The sequence below is a fragment of the Mustela putorius genome, unplaced genomic scaffold, assembly GCF_011764305.1.
Source record: "Mustela putorius furo isolate JIRA1106 unplaced genomic scaffold, ASM1176430v1.1 tig00003898_pilon_pilon_pilon, whole genome shotgun sequence".
NCBI classification, from domain to species: Eukaryota; Metazoa; Chordata; class Mammalia; order Carnivora; family Mustelidae; genus Mustela; species Mustela putorius.
In genome coordinates this window covers 28,578,885-28,592,086 of record NW_025422047.1, presented here as the reverse complement: position 1 = coordinate 28,592,086, position 13,202 = coordinate 28,578,885, and the positions used below count along the sequence as shown (strand labels likewise).

The following is a 13,202-nucleotide window of genomic DNA, read 5'->3' as shown; positions in this document are numbered from 1 at the left end:
GAAAATCCTGTCATTTGTGACAACATTGAATGGACCTTGAGGGCATTATGCTAAATGAAGTAAGTCACACAGAAAGACAATACTGCATGACATCGCGTACGTGAAATTTAAAAAAAAAAACAACCCTCAAATTCATAGAGAGTTGTAAAGTGGTTGCAAGAGGCTGGAATGTGCAGGAAATAAGGAGTGGTTATTAAAAGGGTACAAACTTTCATCTGTAAAATGATTAAGGTCTCAGGAACTATTGTAAAACATGGTGAGCATAGTTGATAACACTGTACTGTGTAACTGAAATTTTTTAAGAGAGTAGAACTTAAATATTCTTACCAAAAAAGAAAAGAAGTAAGGGAAAGGAAGAAAGGGAGGGAGAGAAAGAAATGAAAGAAGAGAAACTGGCTCTCAAAAAACTTGGTATAATGTAAAGGCACCTAGGAAAATATCAAATTCACAAAGACAAGAACTTGGTTCACTTAGCCCACACACACATATATGTACACCATAATCCATGCTTTATTAGGTTAATAAACACAGAAATCATACATCCAAAACAGTGCTATCTCATATATAAAGATTTTGAGGCAATATTTTTTAAAATAAAGAAAAAATGGCTCAAAGAGCAATATCCTTTAATGAGAAAATAGTTAAATAAATAATTAACCAACACACTGTAGTTGTTGTGCATACAAAGACAGAATTAGGCCCAGTGACCTCTCCTCACCCAGGCTGGGTCCTGCCCTACTCTATTCCCCCTTGTCAGGATGCGCTTGGTCAAGAGCATCCCAGTCACTCCAGTGCCGCCTCCACTGGGCAGGGACGGCAGATCCTCATTTATCCAATACAGGTATCCTGTGCACTCCCATCCAAATGCAAACCCCACAGCCCAGCCTGCTCACAAAGGAGCACCTAGAAGGTCCTAATCAGGCCCAGGACTCAAATCCCCACTCTCCTACCTTTGGCGCTGCAGTGGAGACCCCCAAACATATTGGTAAGCCTATTGGTAAAACAGCTGAGTGAAGTATGTGAGACAGAGGTCCACAAATCAAATCATCCCCCCAGGGCCTGTTATGTCCCCAGAGGCACCTTCATCTGAATTGGGCATGTCTCTGAACACCTAGTTATCCCAGATGACACTCTGAAGCCAGACTGAGTTCCCCTCCAAGATGATGTTTTCCACGGAGGAAACAATTCAGCTGGCCATCCAGGGCTCAAACATACTCTTGTGAGATTTGAGTCTCCCCAGCCTTCAGGTTCTAAGTCCAACAGACAACCAAATGGCAAGATACTAGAGAGATCTCATCTCACCACTGTGCAAGATGACAATGCCTCCAGGATCCTGATACAAGAGGGTGGCAGTCTTCTCCCAGAAGTGAAATGTTAGGGAACTAGAGGAAGGAGGAATTCTGGGAACTAGACTTCTAAAAACCTGAGACTGAGCAGGGGAGCAAAACCAGGGCCATAACAAGGAAAACCAACATTTCCCTTGGTAGAAAACTAGGCCTTGTTAGACTCCAGCACTGGGTTCATCCGGGGCCTTGTAATATTCTGTCTTCTCACCCTTTCTTTCCCTGGGAGACTGGGGAAAGGCTCATTTTCTCTAACTCCCCCTAAACTAAGATAGGGCTAAACTAAGATAAATGTGTAGACATGTATGTAACTTAAAAATTCATTCTAAAGACAACTGCAAAAGAGAAGTTCTTTTTAAATACAACACCCCTGAATAAACATATTGTGTTTTGTTTAATCCCTATATAATTCCTTACAATCTCAATGCTTGTGTTTTTTACATGACAAGCCACAATAAACCTATGCTGAATAAAGAAATAAATGAATAAATGAGCAAAAGAATAAATAAGGAAATCTACGCAGAATAAAATATGTCTCTGCAAAGAGCCAATCTGAAAGAAGTTCCCAGATTTATACCATCTAATAGAAGAGAGTAAAGAAGAGAAGCAGATAATAGCATATTTCTGGTAGAAAGGTCATGATCTACAACTCCATATGCTACACATGGAGGATGATAAGAGGAACCACCTTGGCCATGACACAAATAAGCCCAACTCTGCAGCACATATTGTGCTGGAGAGGGAGAGCTTCCTAAGGACACAGGAGGGAATGCACCGGTCTGAATCATCTATGTATCTCTAATAAATATTAGGGTAAAATTACTTTGTCGGTTAAACATATCATTTTATTCTAATAACCCTTATGAACAACTTCCCTTAAGCATTATGTTGAAATGACAATACTTACTTGGAAATATAAATGTACTTATATAAACATATATTTATTTGTTTATATATGTATATATATTATATATATTTATTTTTAACAAATACATTGTTTTTATGCTTTTTTCTTTTAAATATTTTATTTATTTATGAGAGAGAGAGAGAGAGAATGAGTGGGGGGAGGGGCAGAGGGAGAAAGAGAATCTCAAGTAGACACTATGCTGAGGATGGAGCCCGACATGGGGCTGGATCTCATGACCCTGAGATCATGACCTGAAACTAAATCAAGAGTTGGACATTTAACCAACTGAGACATTCAGGAGGCCTTCTATTTTTTTTTTTTTTAATAAAGAGATCTCATAGTTTTATAGTTTCAGCTCCTCTAATATATTTATCTATAAAGTATTTCTCAGTTCCTTCTTGATAGAAGATATAATTATAAGTGTTTCATTATAATTCACATGTCATGAAATGTTTCCCAAATTTTCATATCATATATAAACACATATCACAAATTTTAACCTCTACTTATGTAGATACAAAAAAACAGCTCTTAAGATAAAATGTGACACTAATTACCCCAAATACAAATATTTTAAAATAAATGCTACAAGAAAATTTGACATTTTGTGAACTTTTTGAAATCTTTCTGAAGCTTTGCTACAAAGCTAATTCTGTTGCACATGAGCCTTTGAAAACACTAATAGTGAAAATGCCAGCTGAATTTTAAATACTTTCACTACGCAACAAAACAATATAATGTTGATATTCTAAAAGTAAAAGATTAATAATATTAATCTTCCTAGTATTCAACAGCTTCATAAACATTTAATTGACTCACTCAAAAAACACTGACTGAGTAGCAACTATATTTGCTAGTTATTTATAGAGAAAGTCCTGGAAATCTAAAAGTGAACAAGATAGGTAAGATCTTACCACTACCCACATGTAGCTTCTACTCTAATGGGTAGAAACAATGAATAAATAAATAAATAGAAAAGGAAATGTCAAATCAGGATGAGTGTTCTGATGAAAACAAAACTAGATTAGATGATTGTCACAGCTAGCTGTTCTCAGGTGACATTAAAATAAGGCCTAAAAAAAAAAAAATCAAAATGAGAACTGAATGCCAACAGGGGACAGATACTGAAGATCTAGGGGAAGAAGGTTCCAGATAGAACATCAAATTCAAGGGCTGTAAAGTAAGAATGAATTTGGGGTATCTGAGGAAAATGGAAAAAGCAAGTATAATGTGATATGGGGTAAGTAGATGTCAGACTGCGTCGAATCTGCTAAAATAAAGAGTTTGGATTAGAGTCTAAGTGCAAAGGCTTTTTGTTTTAAATTTAATTATAGAAAGTTTAAATGTGTGTGAAAAAAAAAGAACAGAGCAAAAGGGATCCACATATATTTATCATCCAGTTTCAACAATTATCAATTCATGCCTAGTCTTGCTTTATCTGTACCTTTATTCATTCCCCATCTACCCCCGAGACATACCATTTTTTTGGTTATGTTAGTCACCATACAATACATCATTAGTTTCTGATGTAGTGTTCCATGATTCATTGTTTGCATATAATACCCAGTGCTCCATGCAATACATGCCCTTCTTAATACCCATCACCAAGCTCACTGATCCTCCCACCCCCTCCCCTTCATTTCTATACATTTTAACATGTATCACTAAAAGATAAGGACTCTTCTTACAAATATAACCCCTATCAAAAGTACTATCACTAAATCATTATTTTCAGTAATAATTTATTAAAATCACCAACTATCTAGCCAGTGTCCAAATTTTTCTGTGTATCAATTTTTTCTGAAGCTCACTGGTTCAAGTCAAATCCAAATAAGGTCCAGACTCTTCAGTTACTGAGTTTTGTGGTCTTTTAATATATAGATTATGATTCCATCACTTTTTTCTCCTTACAATTTATTTGTTGGGAGGCAAAGAAAAACTGGGTTACTTGTCCTATCGGATTTTCCACACTCCAGACTTCCTGATGGCATCCTTACAGTATCACTTACCACGTTCCTCTGTCTACTGTATTTCCTACAAACTGGTAGTTAGATATGAATGTTTAACCAGATTCAGGTTCAAACTTCTAGCAAAACTACTCCATACCATAGTTGATGTTATGGACTCTGACTGGGAAGCACATAATGTGTTCTCTCTATATGCATATATTAGCAGTTAGTAATAATTATCTTAGATCTATTATAATACTTAATTAGGGGTTGTAAAATATTGATATTACAATTCTATAATTCCTTCTTTATTTATCAACTGAAATACATCAGTAAAGGAAAAACTTCCTTCATCAACCATTTGCTTAACAGTGTAAGAAAAATACTTGATTCTCTTTATTTTTAAGTTTGTTTTATTTTATTTTATTTTATTTTATTTTATTTATTTGACAGAGAGACATCACAAGTAGGCAGAGAGGCAGGCAGAGAGAGAGAGAGGAGGAAGCAGGCTCCCTGCTCAGCAGAGAGCCCGATGCGGGACTCGATCCCAGGACCCTGAGATCATGACCTGAGCCGAAGGCAGCGGCTTAACCCACTGAACCACCCAGGTGCCCAATTTTTAAGTTTTTCAAATAATAAAATGGCTGCTTAGTGTACTGATTAGTTTCAGTAGGGAAGTTTTTAAAGATCTTTCTAAATACTGTCAGGAGAATACAGTGATGTGTAGGAAAGCAAGAGTGAAAGCACCGACACCACTTAGAAGGCTCTTGCAGGAGTCTAAATGACTCCTAATGATGATGAGTTATACCAGGATGGTAGAGAAGATGAAGAAAAGCAGACAGATTAAATATATATTTGGAATGTAAAGTCTAGAGGACTTGCCGATAGATTATATTTTCGTGGTTAGGGGAAAAAATATCAACAAGCATCTAAGCGCCTTAGTTTATGGGAAACACTAAAAAGAGAGCAGATTTAAGGAAAATTAAATAAATATTTACCAAATCCTTATTACTGTTTTTTTCTTTATCCTGACTGAAAATAATTAAAAATTTCAGAAAGTAGAAATAAAATAGTCTTATGGTATTTTTTGATAATAATTTTTTCCTAAAATAAAAATAACATCAAAGAAGATAAATCTCTACTCTTTTTCCTCAGACAACTCATTTTCTCACCTTTCCCCCCATATAAATTAACAAAGGACACCGTGGCCAAAAAATTTTACTCTTGATCTTAACCAAATGGCTGAGAAGCAATACTGGGTAAAAAATTTTAAAATGTAATAAATATTATTACTATCTTTTTAAAAATATTTTTAATTTAAGTTCAATTAATTAACATATAGTGTACATTATTGTTTTCAGAGGTATAGGCCTGTAACCTTATAATAAATATTATTTTTTATAAGATTTTACTTATTTATTTATCTGAAACTGAGAAGGAGAACATAAGCAGAGAGAGGGGCAGAAGAAGAGGAGAGGCAGGTTCCCCACTGAGCAGAGAGCCTGACATGGGGCTTGATCCCAGGACCCTGGGATCATGATCTGAGCTGAAAGCAGATGCTTAACCAACTGAGCCACCCAGGTGCCCAGTAATAAATATGGTTTCAAACCAGAATAATTATCAATCTCTCATACAAGCTAACATACCACCATAAATAGAATGGATATACAAACAGCTGGATACAGAAAAATTAGAGAAACAGAGCTCAAAAACATTAACCAGTTACTTAGCATTAACAACTTAATCTTGGGGGAAGATGGGAGCTCCAATTCATCTTTTACAAGCTAATTTTCCATTCTCCCATTTCTAAGTGAGTAATAATAATTCAAATAGTACTGTTGGGTCCCTTGTCTCTCCCTCAAAAGGGAGAATATGGAAGGTTTAAGAAGAAAGAAAAGAGCCTAACCTCAAATTATTATCAACAGCAATAAAAATAGTTAATATTACTTTCTGAATGACAAGATTTCTAGACACAATACCTCAATTTTCATATACAAAATGGATATGAGATTTGCCACAAATCATTTCTTCATATAAAAATTTCATAATGTGGGATGCCTGGGGGGCTCAGTTGGTTAAGCGGCTGACTTCAGCTCAGGTCGTGATCCCAGTGTCCTGGGATCGAGTCCCACATCGGGTTCCTTGCTCAGCAGGGAGCCTGCTTCTCCCTCTGCCTCTGCCTGTCATTCTGTCTGCCTTGCTCACTCTCTCTCTCTCTCTGACAAATAAATAAAATCTTTAAAAAAAAAATTTCATAATGTTACCCTATTTTGATAACATACATTAACAGAATATCTGATTAATTGGTAAGATAAAAATGACAAATGAATCACTCCTTTGTAATGAATCATTCTTATATGTATTATACTTATGAGTAACAGCTAAACAAATGCTACTGATCTCCGTTAGGCCTTATAACTATACTTATGCATAAGTGCAGCTTATTTAATGGTAACTGTATTCTAGGATACAATGTCCTTCTTCTAATATGCAAAGATAGCTCTGGGTTACATTTCCCTACATCAACACTGCTCCTGTTAATTGTACTCTATTGAGCTACTCAGAGCAAAACAAACAGTTCTGTCAGCTAAAAAAAACTACAAGGTGAGAAAATAAGATACGTATAAATAAATTCTAAATATTACAAATACAGATAAAATATTTCAATAATTGAAGAGAGAGATATCCCGGACCTATAGGAAACTGTTGAAAAGAAAGGAGTCTAAGTTCATCTGCAAAAGCTATTAAGTCTAAAGAATTTTTTAAAAAAGATTCCATAAGATCTTCAATATAAACATTAAAATACATAAAATTCTATTTCTTATGTACAGTTATAAAATATTTTGAAATCTGACATAGGATTTTCTTTAAATACTACATTTTAAATGCTACTTTTAAATGCTTGTCTTGACATTAATTTTAAAAGAAAGATAATTAACTGTTTTGTGCTTCTGTGTATTTTCCTTGCTGAGAATCATGAATGTTTTAATGCAAATCAGCTCCACCAAACATCTTCATAGATGACATTATGTATTCTGAATATCAATTATTCAAAAATGCATAGTCAGAAGATTTCCAAATCGTTTGTTTAAACACAGAATGTACAAATATCAAACAATATATCAACATTCTCTGTAATACAAAATAGATCCTTTATATTCATGTATATGTCATAAGGCAGACTGACTCTTACCCTTAAATGCTTTTGCTAATCTACATTCTCCATCTAAAACAGCACATTTTTTCTCTCATTCCACTTCATTCCCACTGCCTCCCCTTGGTAAAATTTTGTTTCTTCCTTCTCATTCTCCCTTTCTAGATGCTAAGCAATCCCCAAATACAGTTTGTTACTCTGCCAATCTTCTAATAGATTATCCTTACCCTGTAAATAAGGTGAGAAATAGAGTTATAGCTTAGCTTGACAATAGCAGAGCACATATTTTCATTCCCTTTACCTTTCTCATTGCTATTTCTTTGACCTCCTCTCAAAAATACTTTCTCCCACAGTATTAGTGTGGGAGAAAGTATTTCTGTAAAAATTAGTGTAATATAGTTTCCAAGGAGTTGGGTTAGAATGTCACCCTAATTACTTTATACAAGTTAGAGATATGCAAACCCAGAATTTCAAGAATTTCAAGGATTATCTGATCCCAAGGAAAACTGTTGGGGCTTACTGAATCAAAATAAGCATTTTAATAAAAACTCCAGGTGATTTATGGACAGTCGAATTTGGTATCTTAATAGATTTTAATAGATATGTAACTAATAGATAATAGGAAAGACACAGGTAATAAGTGGATGATCCCATAACATGATCTTTGAGAGAGAAGTGAGTTTTTATAATTCAATGGTTAAAGAACATTAATTATATAATGCCAGTAGAGAATTAGGCCAATCCTAATAACATCTCTGGAGCTTGAGAATTCAGAGTAAAAAAGGATCACAGGTATTCTTTTATTATTTTGGTATGGTTTTCCTATCCCCTTCCTTTATATTTCTCCAGGTTTATCTTCTGTCTTGGGGTTTGGTTTTTGTTATATTTTTTCATGTTTTTATTTTAGATTGCCTCCAATTTCTTTTGTAAAAATATGGGATATTTGGGGTACCTGGGTGGCTCAGTGGGTTGAGCCACTGCCTTCGGCTCAAGTCATGATCTCAGGGTCCTGGGCTCGAGCCCCTCATTGGGCTCTCTGCTCAGTGGGGAGCCCGCTTCCCCCCTCTCTCTCTGCCTGTCTCTGCCTACTTGTGATCTCTCTTTCTCTGTCAAATAAATAAATATTTTTTAAAAACGGGATATTTAAAAAAAATCAATTCAAAAAAGTATTCATACATATATACATATATCCACACTCTTGGGTATACCTTTCTCTAACCTAATTTACTGACCAACTTACTTTCAAAATTCTGTGTATGTCTATCCAATCTTATTAAAATATCATCTCCATGGAAATATTCTTTGCCTAACCTCCAAAGTTTTTTTTTTTTTTTAAAGATTTTATTTATTTGACAGACAAAGATCACAAGTAGGCAGAGAGGCAGGCAGAGAGAGAGGGAGAGGAGGAAGCAAGCTCCCCGCCGAGCAGAGAGCCCGATGCGGAGCTCGATCCCAGGACTCTGAGATCATGACCTGAGCCGAAGGCAGAGGCTTTAACCCACTGAGCCACCCAGGTGCCCCTAACCTCCAAAGTTTTAAAAATGAACATAAATGACCAAATATTATATAACAGAATTTCCCCCCACTTTCTCCCTAAAACTAAACTTTATGAGACCAGGGATGGATATACCTATACAACAAAACACAATTTTGAAGAACATCTATTCATAAATCACTACCAAAAACTCCAAAGAAAAAGAGAAATTGGAAAGTTTAGTTTAAGACATTCTTCACATTCTTTTATTCCTTACCAATTAATGAACTAACATAGCTTTTAGTGCTACAAGAAATGCTAAATGCTACAAGAAATGCTAAAATTTGAAGCTATTTCTCTCCTCAAACATTAGGTGACACAATCCTGCCCTGGACTGTTCAGATTATCATTACCTCCCTGCCAGAAAGAAAATACACGAAGAGATATTTAAATCTATTCTTCAAAGTACCTGGAAGCATACCAAATAATAGTATAAAATAAAAACACGAGTTGAGAAGACAACGAACAAGGAAGGCCCACACCAATCATCTGAATCTGAAACTCAAGCTCACCAAATTTAGTCTATAAAAAAGCAAACCTCACATGACAAAATCACTTATCACAAACTCTGTAAGGTTGTAGCCTCTGATGAAAAAAATACCTAATGATTAAACAAACCATGTAACTGGCCATCTCTTATCTCAGTTCTCCAAATAGTCTGATTTTTAATTTTTTTTTCCTGAGTAATTAAGCTCCCTTTGAATTTTTTTTAAAAGATTTTGTTCATTTATTTGTCAGAGAGAGAGAGTGAGCACAAGCAGGGGGAGCAGCTGGCAGCAGAAGAAGCAAATCCATGTGGTTCCAGGGTCAATTTTAAATATATTAAAATTTTTAAAAATATATATCCTACTGGTTTGCTTCTCTACGTGAAATGTGACACAGATTTTAAAAGATGTAAGAGAAACACAAACCAGTTACACCATAATTGTTTGGGTACAGGCTTGAACAAAATGTAAAAAACTTCATAAAATCACTGAGGAAATTTAAACACAGACTGGATATTTGACAATATTAAGAAATTTTTGCTAACTATTTTCAATGTAATAATGGTATTTTGCATATTTTTTAAAAGATGCAATTACACTCTTTATAGAATGGCTAAAATAAAAAAGAATGACAATACCAACTATTGAAAAGATTGCAAAGCAAATGGAAATCTCATACAGTACAGGAGACGACTTGTACAAAATGTTTGTAATAGCAGCTTTATTCTTATTTTTAAATTATTTTTATTGACATATAATGTATTATTTGCCCCAGGGGTCCAGGTCTGTGAATCACCAGGCTTAAACATTTCACAGCACTTACCATAGCACATACCCTCCCCAATGTCCATAACCCAACCATCCTCTCCCTACCCCCCATCCCACAGCAAGCCTCAGTTTGTTTTGTGAGATTAAGTGTCTCTTATGGTTTGTCTCCCTCCCAATCCCATCTTGTTTCATTTTTTTTCCTTCCCTACTACATACCCCCCCACCCTGCCTCTCAAATTCCTCATATCAGAGAGATCATATGATAATTGTCTTTCTCTGATTGACTTATTTTGCTCACCATAATACCCTCTAGCTCTATCCACATTGTTGCAAATGGCAATATTTAATTTCTTTTGATGGCTGCATAGTATTCCATTGTACACACACACGCACACACACACACACACATATATATATATCTTCTTTATCTGTTCATCTGTTGATGGACATCTAGGTTCTTTCCATAGTTTGACTATTATGGACATTGCTAGCAGATTTATTCTAGCCACACAAAGATACAAAAAGAGAGACAATCCTTGTTTATTTACAAGACAGTAAATAAACAAGCTGTGGCACATTAATATAATGAAATATTATTCAACAATAGAAAGAACAGATTACTAATACACATGGCATTGATAAATCTCAAAAACTTTCTATTGAACAAAGGAAAAACTACTCTGTGATTTAAAAAACTCAGAAAGTGGGGGCACCTGGGTGGCTCAGTGGGTTAAAGCCTCTGCCTTTTCCTCAGGGTCCTAGGATGGAGCCCCACATCAGGCTCTCGGCTCAGCAGAGAACCTACTCCCCCCCCCCCCGCCTACTTGTGATCTCTCTCTCTCTGTCAAATAAATAAATAAAATCTTTAAAAATAGAAAGTAAATAAAATAAAAAATTCAGAAAGTGATTATCCCAGGGGTGGGGAAAGAAAATAACTGAAAAGGAGCACTAGGGAAGTTTCTGTTGTAATGGAAATGCTCTTTATCTCATTTTGGATGTTGACTACATGGATATAACTGATATCCAAAACTCACCAAAATGTTCAATTATTTATCCTTGCACCTTATTTTATATAAACTATACTTCCGTAAAATAAATACAACCAACCTATCAATAAAACCAGCTTTTTTCCTCAGACTAGTAAAACAAAGTAACATTTTGACAAGTATCATTAAGAAAATATTAGAAATAAGCGTTTTAAGAACAGCTATGAAACAAAGTTTTGATATTGTAAGAAAATACTAAATACATCATACCAATAAAATTTTCAAACTACATGAAATGGACCATTTTCTTAGAAACTACAAATTAATAAAACTGACACAAGAACAGGTAGAATACCTGAATGACTAAATAAATAACACACACAAAAAAATAGAAAACAGTCAAAGACCAACTCATAATCCTGTGAAAATAAAGGAAACCTCATTAAAATGGAGTTGTAAAGCTCTGAATGAAGAGCTCTTGTGCATGTACCACTCATTGTTGCCTACATAATCAGCAAGAAGGAAGTTAAGAATTATTTGAATAAAAAAGTACAGTTTTCACACAGTAATTTTATCTCCTGCTTTTTTTTTTAAGGTTTTATTTATTTATTTGACAGAGAGAGATCACAACTAGGCAGAGACAGAGAGCGGGAAGCAGGCTTCCTGCAGATCAGAGAGCCCAATGCGGGACTCGATCCCAGGACGCTGAGATCATGACCTGAGCTGAAGGCAGTGGCTTAACCCACTGAGTCACCCAGGCGCTCTTATCTCCTGCCCTTTTTTTTTTCCCTCCTGCTTTTAAGAAAGGAAGACCCCTCCTTGCCCCAGCAACAGCACACAAACCACTGATGGCAGCCATGACGACGACCTCAAAACTACCTAAAACTCTTGTTTTTCACAAATAAACCTTTGTTTAAACAACCCTTTCCAATTTCCTCCTGAAACAAAAAAAGCCGACCTTTCCACTGTCTCTTTGGACTTGGCTATAGGTTTGCTACAGCTTATCCTGAACTGCAATTCCTCTGCTATTCTTGAATAAACTCATATTTTACTGAAATAAAATTACTCTTAGCTCTATTTAAAGTTAACTCCCCAAAAGGCATTTGATCCAGAGAGTTTTGAGGAAGAGTTCTTCCAATAAGGAAATTAATACACCAAAAAAAAAAAGGGAAAAAAAGTGTAATCCTATATTTAAAAACTAGTACACTTAATCCAGCAGTGGATTAGGGAATATGATCCTAAAAATGTAAAATTTGGGGACGCCTAAGTAGCTCAGTTGGTTAAGCATCTGTCTTCGGCTTGGGTCATGATCCCAGGATCCTGAGATTGAGTCCCTCACTCTGCCCCTCTCAACCCCTGCTTGTGCTCTCTTTCTCAAGCAAAAATAAATCTTTTTTAAAATCCATGTATCACTTTCGACTCCTTAAAAATTTAATTACAAATAGCCTACTGCTGACTAGAAGTTTTACTGATAATATGAACAGTTAACATATTTTGTATATTATATATACTATATATTGTATTCTTACCACAAAGTAAGCAAGAGAAAGTAAAACATTAAGAAAATCATATGGAACTCTCGATTGGTGGAGTCTGAGCCGGTATGGTGGTGCCTGTGTAACCCAGTTGGTACCGGGAGTACCCACACCTCCCTCTGACCAGTGGGCCCTTCCCTCACCTCCTTGAGGTATCATCCTCCTGACCATTCATGGGCATGCCATGTAGAAACCAGTCTGTTAAGATGAATACCCACCCTCTTCCATACTGGAATTGAAAAGCTTGATGATATCATAAAAAGAATTTTGTCTTTGGAAATGGTGAATCAGAAGATGAAACTAAAAATTAAGTAAGGGCAGTTGATGAACAAGATCATGGCAAATCATGAGGTCACCAGTTTCGTGGAGGCTCAAACTGTTGCCTTGACTGTCAAGATCTGCACTTAGAAAGAACGCACACATACGTATCCAAAGAACAAAGCCCACAAGCACAATCTGCTGATAAGCATCGATCAGAAGAAAAAGCGGCTCAGAAACCTCCACAAGACAAACTACAGTGTCAGCATGCCTGCATGGTTCA

The 13,202-nt window shown here is 35.6% G+C and overlaps 1 protein-coding gene and 1 pseudogene across 6 annotated transcripts in view; one reads left to right on the top strand and one right to left on the bottom strand.

The window, feature by feature from the left end:
* NUBPL (nucleotide binding protein like) overlaps positions 1-13,202 on the bottom strand; it is a 201,726-nt gene that overhangs the window by 73,037 nt on the left and 115,487 nt on the right. The gene's annotated exons all lie outside the window — the stretch shown is intronic.
* LOC123388352 lies at positions 55-1,739 on the top strand (annotated as a pseudogene).